The sequence below is a fragment of the Eriocheir sinensis genome, chromosome 27 (assembly GCF_024679095.1).
Source record: "Eriocheir sinensis breed Jianghai 21 chromosome 27, ASM2467909v1, whole genome shotgun sequence".
Classification (NCBI taxonomy): Eukaryota; Metazoa; Arthropoda; class Malacostraca; order Decapoda; family Varunidae; genus Eriocheir; species Eriocheir sinensis.
The window spans coordinates 18,720,186-18,735,479 of record NC_066535.1 but is presented as its reverse complement, the minus strand read 5'-3'; the positions used below and the strand labels follow the sequence as shown (position 1 = coordinate 18,735,479).

Here is a 15,294-nt window from a genome sequence, read left to right as displayed (position 1 = left end):
TCCTCCCACGCCCCCCTTCAGGTAACACCACGCACCATCCCGCGGCCTCGTGTGAGTGGCGAGAGTTTTGCTTGCCGCGACGAGGAATATATGACGAGTTTGTGCCTGCTGGTGACGTGGGTAATATGTCTGTTATATTTTCCACTAATTTACCAAAAGAGGTGAAATTATATTATTGATGAGTTAATGATATGTTACAGTCGCTTAAAAATATATTAATGTCAAGTAAAGGTGAGTTTGTGCCTGCCAGTGACGAGGGGAATATATGTTAGTTATATTTTTCATTAATTTTGTTTTATTTACGTTTACTGAAAGGGATGAAAGAACACCATTGGCAAGTTTATAGTATGTTGCAGGGGAAATCTCTCTCTTTTAATACGTTCCAAGGAAATATCTCTGTTCTATTTTCCACTATATAGATATTATCATCCATATTTATTGAAAGAAGTAATAATATTCTATTCGCTAGTTATTAATATGTACGACCATAGTAAGAATCCTTTTTTGCCAATGGGATCTTTTTAAGTCGTTCATAAACTGATTAGTAAGTAAAATCACCGTCACCGAGCTGTTCTGGCACACGCTCAACGGGCAATCGGACGCAAACATTAACATACCTGGCAAAAAAAAAATCGCAACCCCTGAGAAGAATATGGAAAGTGTGCAGAGAGTAGGTATTAGGAATGCGAGAAGAATGTCATAAGTATGTGAAACTGTACTAGTGAATTTTGAGTATCATCTCTATATAACAAGTTCGAGTAAATATCAAGAGGTAACTAAGAATATATTGATAGATAAATAAATAGATAGATATGAGAGAGAGAGAGAGAGAGAGAGAGAGAGAGAGAGAGAGAGAGAGAGAGAGACTAACAACGTTATAAAAGCCTTGAAACAACAACGCGAGGCTCATAAAAGAAGATTTAACAAGTTGATGCCGTGTAGAGGTAATCTGTGTGTGTGTGTGTGTGTGTGTGTGTGTGTGTGTGTGTGTGTGTGTGTGTGTGTGTGTGTGTGTGTGTGTGTGTGACGTCATGGGCCCAGCATTAAAAAGGGCGTAGGCCGCGACTGACAGTGGTGGGCGGAACGGCCATGGAGGACGTGGTGGTGGTGGTGGTGGTAGTGTGGTGGAAGTTCAAGTTACTGTTCTTATTTTTGAGGTGGTGATATTGGTGATGACGGTAGTAGTGATGGTGATGGTGATACAGGATGATGCTGATGAGTTGAAGAGAAAGGAGGTGGTGGAAGAGGAAGAGAAAGGAGGAAGTGGAGGAAGGAGAAGGAGGAGGGGAGAGGTGACCTGCGTGGGTTGTAAGGTGGAGGGGCCGTGTGTCTCACCCACTCCCACGTCACCCCGGGGGAGCTGCCAGTCATCCCCCATTACTCACACACACACACACACACACACACACACACACACACACACACACACACACTTCACCTCACCATATCGTAACACTTCCTTCCATGCAGCACGTAACACAATCCTCATCTCACTTCAAACAAACCAAATCACTCATGACCTCATCTCACGGACTCACTACCAAGACGCTACACCCGGGCTTGACCTCTCTTCTACTCTCGTTCTTTTTTTTCTTTCTTTTTTCGCCGGGCAGCGTTTAGCGGGCTTTTTTGTTGCTGGGTTTTTTTTCCCTTGAGCTGCCTCCCTTGCCGTAAAAAACAATAGTACAACCTTTACAGCCCTTAGTCTCTCCAGCGCAAAACACAGCTCTTACCACCTTGCTTCACACCATCCGTAGTCCTTACAGCCCAGTATATCACAGCCTCCTTAGCCTCCAGTCTATCTAACTCAACATACAGCTATTACCACCTTGTTTCAGACTCTAACCTTCACAGCCAAGGACACGACTCTCAGGTCACCATGGACACCCTACATCTATCCCTTACCCAAAGCATCCCTAGCCCTCAGTCTTTCTAACAACTTATCACTTTGTTTCAGACCCTTACTAGTCCATACACACCAGGACACAGGTCTCAGGTCACCACAGACACCCCAACACCATCTATCCCTTACCCAAAGCATCCCTAGCCCTCAGTCTTTCTAACAACTTATCACTTTGTTTCAGACCCTTACTAGTCTATACACACCAGCTAGGACACAGCTCTCAGGTCACCACAGACACCCCCGCATCACGCATCCCTTGCCCCATCGCCTCCCTTTGATGAGAGATGCGACACACTCACACATACACGCGCCTCGTCACGCCTCGTCCGCCTCGCCACTCTACATTCCCTACCTCCTTTGAGCGGCGAGACAAGAGCCGCCACAATGGGCCTCTGCATTAGTGGAGCCTATTAACCCATAGAGCCATTAAGCGGGTGTCTTTTTGGCCCCTCTCTCTTAGCCGTGCACTTTTGTCACGCCCACACACACACACACACACACACACACACACACACACACACACACACACACACACACACGAGCACCTTTCCCCTTGTGACCTAGCGCCCATCTTCTTTCTCCCTGACCATCTCCAACCCCTCTTCCTCCTCCTCCCTTCCCCTACCCTTCCTCCTCCTCACCCCCTTCTTCCATCCCGGTCATCCCTACACCTCCTCATCCATCCTCCCTTCCCCCTCATCTTCACGCTGTCTCCCTCCTCCTCACCCCCTTACTTCCATCCCATCCATCTCTACTTCTCCTTCTCCTCTATCCTCCTTTCCCCTCATCTTCTTCACGCTGCCCCCCGCCCCCCCTCCGCCTCCCCCGACAAAGCGTCCTGTCACGGCCTTCCTCCAGCCTTGAGTGTCAGGGTAAAAAGACCGCCGCCGAGTCCCAATGAGCGATGCATTAGGGCTGTTTGCACACGCCTTATCGTCATGTTCCGAGTCCTTCCTTCTTCTGGGTTTCCGTCTTCTTCCTCCTCATTTTCCTTCACTTCTCCTTCCTTTTCCTCCTATTGGTTTGGTTTTAACTCTTTCTGTCTCTTCGTTACCTTTCTTCCTTTACTGCTTTCTTCTTCCTTGTTCTCTGCCTCCACTTTTCCTTCCTCCTGGTCTGGTTTTAACTCTTTCTCATCGTTGTCTTCCTCGCATTTCTCTGATTCTTATTCCTCCTCATTTTCCTTCACTTCTCCTTCATTTTCCTCCTATTGGTTTGGTTTTAACTCTTTCTGTCTCTTCGTTACCTTTCTTCCATTACTGTTTTCTTTTTCCTTTTTTCTCTTCCCCGATTTTTCCTTTCGCCTGGTCCAGTTTTAAATCATTCACATCGTTATCTTCCTCGTACTTCTCTGATTATTCTTCCTTTTCATTTTCCTTCACTTCTCCCTCCTCCTCCTCTTCTTGTTCTGCCTTCCACTCTTTCTCATTCATTTACTTCTGCCTCTAAAAGGAAAAGAAAAAGAACCAAAGGAGAAGGGAGAGAAGGGAGGAGGGAACCTAACTTCACGCCTTTTTATATGAACGTTTTGACTGGCTACAAAAAAAAGACAAAAATTAAGTGGTTTGATTGATTTTTTTGTCTTCCAAGAGTGGAGGAGAGAGAAGGCGCGTGCGGTCGTGACGGGGAGGCGCGGCGAGGCGTGTCAGGCCGTCAAGCTGTCACCCACACGTCAGCGCGGAGAACGGGAGTCGAGGGGCCCGCCAGCCAGCCAGCATCACCACCTGAGCTGTGTTGGGTGAGCCGCCGCCGAGACCTCTATTCTTGTTTTTGTTGTTGTTCCTCTACTTCCCCTTCTTTTTCTTTTGACCTGTATCGCTTTGTATCGCTTTGTCCTCCTCCTCTTGATCCTCTCTTCCGGTTATTCACACTCTTTGCTTTTTATTAAGTGCATTACTCTTCTTTATCTTTTTCAACTATAACGTATACTCTAGCGATGTTCTCCTTTTGACCTGTATCACTTTGTATCCCTTCCTAGAGCCTCCTCCTCGTGATCACCTCTTCCGCTTACTGTCCACTACATTATTCTGTTATCTCTCACTAAACTGTACAAAGAGCATGGTAATTTTCCTAGTTTGGAGGGAATACTTTGGGAAAATCTCCGCATTATTCCCGGCCGTTTCGCTTCGTCATCCCAGCAAGTGATAACGTGTAGCGCGTCGTGGTGATGATCTGTCCCTTCCCGTCCCTTCCCTTCCCCAAGTTCCGTGGTGATTATATTCCATGATGTGGTGACGGTGGTGTTGGTGCGTCCACATACAAGGGAGTAAAGGCTATTATGGTCATTTTGAGTCGAGCTTATGGCCATTTTTGTGTCTCCCGCGCGAGCACTCACACACACAGGCAGGCGGCGACGCTTGCCTCATGTCACAGCACACGACGCCGCCCGCCGCCCGCCCTTGACTGCGTGATTTATGAGAAGCAACTGCTCCCCCTACCCCCCCTCAAGGCGACTCCACTCCCTTCATTCTCTCCTCCCTTACTCCCTACTCCCCCTCCTCCTCTTCCATTGCCTTCCCCAACTATTCTTTTTCATCCCTTCTCCCACATTTTCCTCCCCCTCCTATCTCTCCTTCACTTCTTTAATCCGACGTTTTCTTGTCCCTTCTTTCATTTTTCTTTCTTCCCTACATGTCTATTCTTCCTCTCTTCCTCTCCTTTCTTTTCTTTTCCATCTCCCCTTCCTTCTTCCTATGAGATATCCCTTCGTGTCTCTCCATTCGTACTCAATTTTTTTCCCTTTGCCTTCATCCTCCTCCATTCTTCCTCTCTCCTCCCTCTCCCTCTCTCTCTCTCTCTCTCTCTCTCTCTCTCTCTCTCTCTCTCTCTCTCTCTCTCTCTCTCTCTCTCTCTCTCTCTCTCTCTCTCTCTCTCTCTCTCTCTCTCTCTCTCTCTCTCTCTCTCTCTCTCTCTCTCTGCAGCAACCAACAGTAACACGCCATACCATTACTGCGACCTTCCCTTCTCTCTCCCTCTCTTTCTCTCTCTAACCCTCCCTCAAGCAACCACCAGTAACACACACTCAACACTCACACACCTTGCCTTAATTAAATACTGGTCCGTATCAGTATCGCGGCCCTCGATCCTTTTCTCCCACCCTGCAGCAACGAACAGTAAGGCACAGACACGCACGCCCCTTTCCTCTCTCCACTCACCAACAATAATAGACAGCCACAGCTCTCCTTAATTAAGTACTGCAGTCATATCAGTACCGTGGCCCTCTATCATTTTCTCTATCTCTACAGCATCATCCAACATCAGCACACACACACACACACACACACACACGCACACAAGCACGCACACACACCTTTCCTCTCTCTAGCAAGCAAAAAAAAAATCCCGTAAATACTAAGACCATATCAAATCGTGTTCTTCACTTCAATTCTTCGTCTTTGCAGCATCCAACAGTAAGATCATCCCCCATCACACACACACACACACACACACACACACACACACACACACACACCTTCCCCAAGTACTGTGCTCAAATGGCCCTCCCCGAGCCTCGCCACACCCTCCCTCCCTGCAGCCAGCGACAAATCACCAGCACGAGGCATCAAGCGAGCCCTGGCCACACCGATAATCAGGCCTCGATGTGCCGCGCGTCCAAGCAAAAACACGAGGAGGGAGAGGAAGAAAAAAGAGAGACGCATTTGAATCCCCTTTGAAAACAGCTTTTTGTGGCGTGGCTTGGCGGCGGCGAAGGCAAGGTCACTGGTGGTGTGTTGGGGAGGGAGGGGTGAGGGGGGAAGAGAAGGGGTTGTTGATCTACCACTACCATCACCACTACAACCTCCACTTCAACTAACACCCCCACCATTAACACCATCACATTAAGTCTTGAGATATAGTCCACCACCAACACCACCACCACTATCACCACCGCTACAGCCACTATTGTTACCACCACCACTACCACCACCAACACCATCATCACCACTACGCTAAATCGTCAAATAAAATCCACCACCACCACCACCACTACCACTACTACTACGAGTACTACTATTACCACCACTACAATTACTACCACTACCACCAACACCATCATCACCACCACCACTATCCAACATCTCTACCCTTCCTTCCCTAGCCTTCCCCTTCAACACCCTCCATCCATAACTCCACCACCACCACCTCCACCACCCCCTTCCGCTCCCTCGTTAGTCGCATCTCAACTAATTATCACGGCACCATTAAGACCCTTGGTGGTGGTGGTGGTGGAGGTGGTGATGGTGGTGGTGGGGAAGGGTGGAGCCTCTTCGACTCTACCCGCCCTTCTCCCTGATCACCCTGATAACGCTTGCCTCTCCCTCTCTCCCTCCCTCCCTCCCTCTTCCTCCAGCTGCCAGCCTCACCACCTCCCTCTTCAACTCCATCCTATTATTTCCTTCTCGTCTTTCTGTTTTTCCTCCTCCTGCCAACTACTGATCCTCCTCCTCCTCCTCCTCCTCCTCCTCCTCCTCTTCCTCCCTTTCTGCCTCCCTCCATCCTCCTTCCACTTCATCTCTTTGCTATTGCTTCCTTCTCGGTTTTTTTTTCCCTCCTCCCGTTCTGCTCATTCTCCTCTTCCTTTTCTTTCTATCTCCCTTCTTCCCCCTCCCTCTCTCCCTCCATCTACTCTCACCTCCTCTCATTTCATCTCCCTCCTGTTATTTCCTCCAGGTGTATGTTTTTCTTCTCTCCTCCTATTCCTCCTCCTCTTCTCCTCCTCCTCCTTCTCCTCCTCTTCTCCTGTTCCCACGCTGTTGATCACTTTTTCTCGTATTCTCCTGCAATTTCTAGACTCGTTCTGCCTTTACCAATTCTCGTGTTTGCTCTGTGCTATAAAACCCCTCATTACGACCAAGCGAGTACTCCTTTTTTCTTATCTTTTTTTTTCTGTTCCTGTTCCTCGCCTTATCGCTCCCTGTCTTATCTTTGAATGTACTCTTTATATGCTTCTTTTTTTTAACAGTAAAGGAGTCAGCTCCAGGGGAAAAAATAATAAAAAAAAGCCTGCTAATCACGGCTCGTATAAAAGGAGTTTAGATGAGTGGCCAAAAGACAGGTCAATATCAGGTGGAGGTGGTTCGATGCTCTCTTCTGCTCTTGATCCTGCTTATGTGGCTTCTAAATCCCTTAACATTTTGTCCTTTTCCTCCTTTTCTTTGAACTTCTAAACCTGAATGTGGTTTTTTTTTCTTTTCTTTTTTCCTGTTCCTCTTCTTCCTCATTTTCTTTGCAATCTAAATAAATCTAATTTCACCTTTTTTTATTTTTCCTGTTTCTCTTTTTTTCCCTTTTCTTTGCACATCTAAATACAATCATATCTTTTATTTTTATTTTTCTGTTATTCTTTCTTTCTTGGGCACATTTAAATACAATTATACCCATTATTCTTTTTTTCTGTACTTCTCTTTATCTTATTTTATACAAACTTTTATTCCCACGCTCTTAATACTAACCCCATTTCAAACCACATTCCTCTTTCCCTCTTCCTCCTTTTTGTACATTTTAGTAGTCATTTGTTTCTTATTTCCAATCTCATATTCCTTTAGTTTGTGCTTGCCCTCTCGCCTTTGAATAGACTAGTTATCCCTCGACTCTTGACGCTGTTCTCTGTCTTCCCTATACTTCTTTCCTTTGGTCCTCCTCTTTCTCCTTATGCACAGTAGTATGACACTCATCTTTCCCATCCAATTTCTCTTTTATCAGTAAACTCTTGCCACAACATGCCTCTTTTTCTGCACCTAAGAGGAGGAGGAGGAGGAGGAGGAGGAGGAGGATACTGTATACCTCCATGGACTCACCTGTTTAACTTCTTCCTTTCTCTTCAAGCATTCCCTTTCGTGCTTATCCATTCGTACCTTCTCTCCCTATGTACCTTCTATTCATTCTCTTCCATTTATTCTCCTTTCTCCCATTCCCTTCATCTCTTCCTCTAAACAATCCTCACCTCCCCAAACACAGTCATCACCTTAACCCAAACACCACAACCAACACGAAAACCGCAAATAAAACAAACCGAAAACACCAAAACAACATCAGTCACTGTCAACACCTAAAAAAGAGACGATAAAACAGTACCCGCCGTCCTCTCCTACAAAATGAAAGGCTATCAAATAATCCCCCCGAGCAAGGTAGCCAAGACCATATAGCTCCGCCAGGGTCACAGGAGAGCGCTGACTACCTCCCTCACCGAGTAGCCGCCGCCGTGTGCTGGGATGGAACTCGCAGCTTGTAAGTCGCGAGCACACTGAGCCGTGATGCAGCAAAGGGAGCAAGGTAGTTTCACGTGGGTGGGATGCTGGGCCAGAATGTGTATCTTCCTGAGCATGACGTTGGCAAAAGGACGGATAGTTTGTCTGATAAAGAAAGTGAAGTCGCTCGCTCGAACTGTCTACTTATGCTTGCCACAAAGAGCAGTCTTTACTCTCTTAGACTTATTTTAATGTTGTGATATACGTTTTCTCTCTCTTTTCCCTCCCCCTCCGATATTTAGTGACGTCCCTTTGGGTGATATTCTCAAATGCTTCGGCCTTTCACATTACCTATTTCCAAAGGCCAAAAAAGGAGATCAGTCGAGTTCCAGCGAGTGTAATTCTAGGTGCACGGTACAGAAGAATGGTCAGACTACCACTAGGATCATAAAACTACCCCAGGAAAGGCCCCAAAAACCTACGAAAGTCTTGTTAAATAGGTGAGCTTGGGCGACGAAATGTTTAGGAATAGGATCATTAATCTGCGCGGGCTTAAGGGGGAGAACATACCTGGTTTAACTCTCTGTATCTCGCACTGACTAACCTCGCTTGCCGGTCGAAAGTCAAGCACCAAATCCACTGAGCTACCCCCTACCTCCACCCCTTCCCCAGTCACCTACGAACGAACGAACGAGCTTTTAACGAAGGGTAGCAACCACAAGCTAGCAAACAAAACCCGCGACCTCTCACTACAAAACACAAAAACCACAACGACCCACGCCAGCCAGCAAGCGAATCAACCGCATCCTCTAATTTATCACCTCCACCACCACCACCACCATCACTTAGCCACCCCACGGCATCCAAACCACCAAATGACCCGCCAAGCAACTAGAAATACGAGGAGACGCATAATTCAACCACCACCACCACCACCACTGCCACCACTAAACTACCGGCATCACCACCACAATCACTACCATCATCACCACTACCGCCGCCACTAAACCACCAGCATCACCACCATCATCACCACCACGATCACTGCTATCACCACCGCCACCACAACTACTAAACAACTGGCATCACCGCCATTAAACAACCAGCATCACCAATTTACCACCATTAACACCACCACGATCACTCCCATCATCACCACCACCAGCAGCATCTCTACCACAATCATTAACATCACCACCACCACCACTACCACCACGACCACCAAACATTATTATAGCTGACACTCAATCCTTCATTCCCCCACCACCTCCACTCGTTCCACCTCCAATTCTACTAACACCACCACAAAAACACCATCACCACCACTACCACCACCATTAAATAACATCCTCCTCCCCTTTTCAAAACCACTACCATCATAAAAAAGTAATAAAACTTAAGAAAACCAAACACACACACACACACACACACACACACACACACACACACACACACACACACACACACACACACGAGGCGGGTAGGCAGGCAGGCAGGCAGACACAGTAGCCCTCATAACTCAGCCAGCAAATGCGACCACTTTGCACGGGACACTGAATAGGAGGAGGAGGAGGAGGAGGACGGGGAAGGACTAATGGGTGTGGAGTAAACTAGGAGGAGGAGGAAAGAAATTGGAAGGAGAGAGGTGCAGGTGGAAGAGTGTGATATGAAAGGAGAGTAAGAGAGATAAGAGAGAGGAAGGAGGGAGAATGGAAGAACAAGAGGCTGGGAGTGAAGTAGAGGCTGAGGGAGAAAGGAACGGGAAGGAGAGAGGCAGGCGGAAAAGTTTGCAATAAGAATGGAGGTAAAAAGGAAGGGGTAGGAGGAGGGAGGAGGGAAAAAACAGGTAGAGGAAACAGTGTGATAAGAGAGTGGATGGAGGTGAGAGGAGAGATAACAAGAAATAAGAAAGAGGGAGGAGGGGAAATAAAAAAGCAGGTGGATGAAAGTGGAGGTGAACAAGGTGGACAGAGAATGGAGTTAAGGGAAGGAGGAGGATGGGAAAAAGATGACACTGAGGATTGAAAGGAATGAAAAGGGGAGGGAATAGAGACAGGGAGAGAGAAGGAAGAGGGAAAATAAGAGAGGGAGGCAGAAGGGTAGAAGATGAAGTTCACGTAAGAAAGAAAAACCAAGTGAAAGGGAGAAAGACATAGAGAGGAGAACAAGAAACAGCAAAAGGAAGAAGGGAATAGAAAGAAAGGTAGAGAGAATTTTGGGCTATTGATAAATGAACGAAAAAAAAAACAGGTAATGAACAGGTTGGAAGACAAGAAGCGAATGAGAAGAGGACAATTATGGATGAGGTGCGCTAAGTGGTAGGGTGGGTAGGCTGTGAGACCTTAAAAGCAGGACCCAAGTGCGAGATGACAGTCGGTTAAGTAGACCAATAGGAAGGGAATGAGGAGGAGGAGCGGGTAAGATAGCCCGGCTCACAAAACAGGGGCAGATGGGGGGATGGATAAAATAGTACTGGCTAAATAGGAAGAGCAATGGATGAAAAAAGTAATAATAACAGAAATAATAGTAACAGTAAGAGGAAAAAGTTTGGATAAAGAGAGGCGTTATGAGTGGGGGAGGAGAAACATGGAAGGAAAGGAAAGGAAAGGAAAGGAAAGGAAAGGAAAGAAAAGAAAAGGAAAGGAAAGGAAAGGAAAGGAAAGGAAGGATAAAAAAGTGTAGCGGTAGAAGATAAATCGAAAAAGAGCGGTTGAGCGAATGGGAGAAGAAGGATAAACGGATAAAACACGATATGAAAAAAAAAAGAAATATATAGAAAAGACATAAATAACATTAATATCAGGCAGTTAGTGAAGAGAAAAAGAGAAAAGAAAGATAATACCCAGAAGGGAAAAGGAGCGAAGATGAAGAAAAAAAAAAACAGAAGGAAAAACAATATGCAAAAAAAGAAAAGAAGAAAAAAATGAAGAAAAAGAAACATATTGGAAGAAAGAAAGGAGGGACGGAAGGGAAGAAGAGAATAAGGAAAAAAATAAAAGGATAAAGAGTAAACAGAAGTGAAAAAAAGATGCAGAAAAGACACACGGACAAACAAACAAACAAACTAAATAAGGCAATAAAAGGAAAGAAAAAATAAAAGAAAGATAATTGACACAAAAAGAAAGAATTGCAACTGGACGAGGAAGAGCAGGAGGTGGCATAATATAGGTGTGTGTGTGTGTGTGTGTGTGTGTGTGTGTGTGTGTGTGAGAGAGAGAGAGAGAGAGAGAGAGAGAGAGAGAGAGAGAGAGAGAGAGAGAGAGAGAGAGAGGCGAGGTGGAGCTAAATGGGGGAGTGGAGTGGAGATGAAGATGAAGATGAGGGCAGATTGGATGAAGGTGGAGATGAAGAAGGTGAAGATTGGACTGGATGATCGGGAGCGGCCATGGGGGGGGGGGGGGGTGAGGGGGGAGATGAAGGGGAGGGGAGGGGGAGTAGAAGGTTAGAAGTGGGAAGAGGAAGAGGAGGAGAGGGGAGGTCTGGGAGGGGAAGAGACGAAGAGGAGGGTAGGAGAGGGAAGAGGAGAGGGGAGAGGAGGAGAGAGATGGAGGTAAAGGGGAAGAGATGGGGAGGAAGGTAGGAGAGGGAAGAGGAGAGAGGAGAAGAGGAGAGAGATGGAGGTAAAGGGGGGAGGGGGAGGGAGGTAGGAGGGAAGCACACCCGCAATTCACTACTGCAATTTGAATCAAGCAATACAAATGGACCCGTTCAATTATTCTCTCTCTCTCTCTCTCTCTCTCTCTCTCTCTCTCTCTCTCTCTCTCTCAACACCTGAACCTTCGTAGAATTCTCCTCCAACACCATCAGCATCATCACCATCACCTCCTCCTCCTCCTCCTCCTCCTCCTCCTCCTCCTCCTTGCTCTCCGCCTTTTTCACTGTAACTCCAAACGCTACCACGAAGAGAGAGAGAGAGAGAGAGAGAGAGAGAGAGAGAGAGAGGGGGGGGAGACAGACACAGATAGAGAAACAGACAAAATATGAGCAGCTTCCGCAGTCAAGTGGAGAGTTTATAGACAAGTTTTAGAGCTCGTGCTATCAGGGAGGACGGAGGAAGAAGCTGCAGAGGAGGAGGAGGAGGAGGAGGAGGAGGAGCTAGCAGACAGACAGACGCATTGGCAAGGCCGTAAAGGTATATAAACAAGGTAAGGAGTCATTCAATTCCATTTCCTCAGCATTCTTCTGCTTCTGAGGCGTCGTCGTAAAATTGATGGTTATTGACTCCGGGGATGGATCGAGGAGGAGGGGGAGGAAGGAGGAGGATCGAATGCTGCTTATAAGAGGATTGAATGCTTATGGGAGGAGGATCCGATGCCCTTCCCTGCGCAGGCTCTTATCGCCTCGACAATGAACTCCGTATATATACTTTATGGATGCCTCGTGGCGGCCTGGGATTCGTTTTCAATACATCTTTTTGGCGGGTTATCTTGCAGGCTGGTTTTGTGGGCTTGGCTCCATGTGTTTATTTGTGTGTGTGTGTGTGTGTGTGTGTGTGTGTGTGTGTGTGTGTGTGTGTGTGTGTGTGTGTGTGTGTGTTTTGCGGGATATTGACTTTTTCTTATCTTTGTAAGTAACGGTGTATCTCTTTATCCGTCTCTCTCTCTCTCTCTCTCTCTCTCTCTCTCTCTCTCTCTCTCTCTCTCTCTCTCGTATCATCCCTGCATTCTTTCCCTTCCTCGCTGTCAAGACTCACCCGTCCCCCTCCTTTTCTCTATCTCCCCTTGTGTGTGTGTGTGTGTGTGTGTGTGTGTGTGTGTGTGTGTGTGTGTGTGTGCGGGGCGTCATTAACAGGTAGATGAGGCCGGCCAGGTGCTTGAAGGGCGGGAAGGAGGCAGGGAAGAGGGCGGAGACGCGTGTTCCTGAAGATAATTTCAACTATTTTCATTAATTTACTCATTTAAGCAATTATTTCCACCCCATGGCTCATTTGGCTGCGCGGGGAGGGGGGGAGAGAGATGAGAAAGGGGGTGAGAGGGAGGAGGGAGGAGGAGTGATGAAGGGAAGAGGAAGGAAAGGAAAGGGGAGGGGAGGAGAGGGGAGAGAAGGGAAGGGAAGGAAGGAAGGAAGGAAAGAGAGAGAGAGAGAGAGAGAGAGAGAGAGAGAGAGAGAGAGAGAGAGAGAGAGAGAGAGAGAGAGAGAGAGAGAGAGAGAGAGAGAGAGAGAGAGAGAGAGAGAGAGAGAGAGAGAGAGAGAGAGAGAGAGAGAGCATTCACATCATTAGCTCAAAACTCTCCCAGGATGATAATGAGAACGATGAGGAAGAAAAAAATATCATAATGGAGATGGATTTAATAAGGACGAATATGGCGGCAGAGGAATGGGATGAAGACAGCGCCATACAATTTACAGGCATTTGGCTATATATGGAAATTTCACGCTCTTCTCTCTCTCTCTCTCTCTCTCTCACATTTTCTCTCTCTTCTCTCTTTCTCTTCCTTCCATTTATCCTTTTTTTCCTCTTCTTTCCCATCTTCTTTATTTCCTTATTCATATTTTCCTTCCTTTTCTCACTCCTTTTCTTTCTTTTCTCTATTTTCCTCCTTCGTTTTCTTACTTACTTCGCTTCTCTCGTTCTTCTCTTTTCTTCTTCTTCTCCATCTTCTCTCTCTCATACTTAACATATTAAGCACCACCAAATCACCACCACCAAACTCACTACCACCATCACCATCATCATCATCACACACCATTTACTTTCTCTCTCATTCATTATTCTCTCCTCCTCCTCCTCCTCCTCCTCTTCTTCCTCCTCCTCCTCTTCACCCACTCCACCCAATGTTACTTTAATGGTCCTTATCATCATAATTTTCTCCTCTGACAAGCTGTTTCTCTCCTCCTTCTCCTGTTTCTCCTCCTCCTCCTCCTCCTCGCCGTCATCACCCTCATCATCATCACCGCCGCCACAACAGCAGCATTTCGATAAAGCCTCAAGAATGTTCGTTATCCTGGGAAGCAAGCGGAAACAGCGTGTCAAGCAGTCATTAGTTGGGGGTTGAACAGGCCAAGAAAAAAGGAAGAGGAAGAAAAAAGGGATCGAACGAGTGTGTCTTTTCTTCCTTCGAGGTAATTAAGTTTTGTTTTGTTTTGTTTTATTTTTTTCTCGCTTTGATTAAATTGATGTTAGTTAGGCCTTCGTTGGGAGATGAGTTTATTTATTTATTTTTTTGTATTTTTAACGACTTATTTTTTTAACTAATGATCTTTGTATGTTATAATTACTGCTATTACTTCTTTCATTGTCCATTTTTATTATGATTATTCTTATTACTATTATTATCACTATTATCATTATTATTTGCAGTTTTATTTTGTGTAGTTCCGCATTGCATTATTGTACTGGATTATTAGTACTGTAATAGTAGTTGTAGTAGTAGTAGTAGTAGTAGTAGTAGTAGTAGTAGCAGTAGTAGTAGTGAAATTATTATCATCATCATATTTATTAGCATCATTGTCATTATTTAGTAGTATTAGAGGAAGATAATGGATACAGAAGAACTCGTGGGCAGGGAGAGAGAGGGAGAGAGAAAGAGGGAGATAGGGAGCAGGAGAGGGGAGATGAAAGAAGGTACAAGCAAGGAGAGAGGAAACATGTCAACATGTAACATGTAATGACAGGCAACAGAAAGCCAGTTGGCTCATTACGAGGTTGCCTGCTGTAGAGCCGTGATCTGCCTGACAGTCACTGGTGCCTGCAGAGCAGTTCAAGACATTTCGGTGCGTATTTTTAGTTTACTCCTGTTGTCCCGATGTGACGGTCGTTAAATTTTTTGAAGTTGATGGTTTCTGCACTTACTACTTCAGCAGGGAGGTGTTCCAGTGGCGTATGACTCGGTTAAAGAAGAAACTCCTACCAGTGTCTGTGTTGCATCGCCTCGCTTGAATGGGCAGGCCGTTGTTTCTAGTTCTTGAGTTGGTCTGTAGCTCCAAGAGCTTGGAGTGGTCGACGTTACTGAAGTTTTTGGGTACTTGAAGACCTGAATCATATCCCCCCGTAGGCGTCTCTTTTCCAGCGTGAAGAGGTTGAGTCGCCTGAGTCGTTCTTCATACGGCAGGGCTCTCAAGGGTGGAATCATCTTCGTAGCCCGTCGAGGGATTCTTTTTAATAATTCAATGTCTTTTCTGTAATTAGGGGACCAGAATCATGCCGCATACTCGAGGTGAGCTCTTACCATTGAGGTATATAAGGATAACAGGAGGAGGAGG

At 46.2% G+C, this 15,294-nt stretch overlaps 1 long non-coding RNA gene across 1 annotated transcript in view; it reads right to left on the bottom strand.

The window, feature by feature from the left end:
* Positions 1-15,294, bottom strand: part of LOC127004248 (uncharacterized) — a 132,008-nt gene that overhangs the window by 44,089 nt on the left and 72,625 nt on the right. The gene's annotated exons all lie outside the window — the stretch shown is intronic.